Raw genomic sequence first — 839 nt, forward strand, 5'->3', positions numbered from 1 at the left:
TATACTCAATCATACTACTCAATTATATTAAAACCGTAGTGAAGAACAGAACATGAGTAAATGTACTTTGTTAAATTTCACCACTGGTCATGATTGAAGAGTGAGTGTCCGTTTATGGTGGTGATAAAAAAAACCCACAGTCCTGCCAGACAAAGTTACATTTGGACAAACAAAAATCAGATCCTGTTGAGGCTGAAATGAATATTACAAACATAAACACTTTCTTATCATTATTTTCACTTGCTTCTTGCCCACACATTCTTTCACGTACAAAAATATTTTAATATGATTCAGTATAATCATCTGTAAATGCATAACTGAACCCAGCTTCATTTATTATTTACATTCATATTACTATCCCAGTCTGACGCACTATGAGTTAGAGGTGTTAATAGAGCGAGTAAAAGTGAGAGAGTAAAGACAAAGACGTGAATGAACGACAGTGAGAGTAAAAGTGGAAACACGGTCATATATACTGCAAAGAGACATTTCAGGTCACGTGACTCTACCTGGTCTACCCAGAAAACCACTTGCATAGATCAAATACTTCTTCAGCCAGAAAGGATAAACGTTGATGATGATGTTCTTCCAATGCTTATTATTAGCTGTATTTCCATCCCACTCCTGTTTAGTGGTTTCAGCCTGGGGGTTTGCAGCGATCCACGTCTCTGTCTCCAGGTCAAATGTGAGGAAGTCTTCCCCATTATAACCATATTGATTATAACCTATAACCTTTTCAGTCTCATCATCCCAATCACAGCCGAAAATCTGCTGGATGATGTGAACACCTGAGAGAGAGAGAGAGAGAGAGAGAGAGAGAGAGAGAGAGAGAGAGAGAG

At 38.1% G+C, this 839-nt stretch overlaps 2 protein-coding genes across 3 annotated transcripts in view; one reads left to right on the top strand and one right to left on the bottom strand.

Moving 5' to 3' along the window:
- The window catches only part of LOC111661204 (major histocompatibility complex class I-related protein 1-like), a 124,696-nt gene that overhangs the window by 56,424 nt on the left and 67,433 nt on the right, over nt 1-839 (bottom strand). The window lies entirely within an intron of this gene.
- Nucleotides 1-839, top strand: part of LOC111661196 (chitin synthase chs-2-like) — a 13,497-nt gene that overhangs the window by 1,426 nt on the left and 11,232 nt on the right. The window lies entirely within an intron of this gene.

This window comes from Seriola lalandi, unplaced genomic scaffold (assembly GCF_002814215.2).
Source record: "Seriola lalandi dorsalis isolate HSWRI2012SDOR001 ecotype SW California unplaced genomic scaffold, Sedor1 jcf7180002054538, whole genome shotgun sequence".
Classification (NCBI taxonomy): domain Eukaryota; kingdom Metazoa; phylum Chordata; class Actinopteri; order Carangiformes; family Carangidae; genus Seriola; species Seriola lalandi.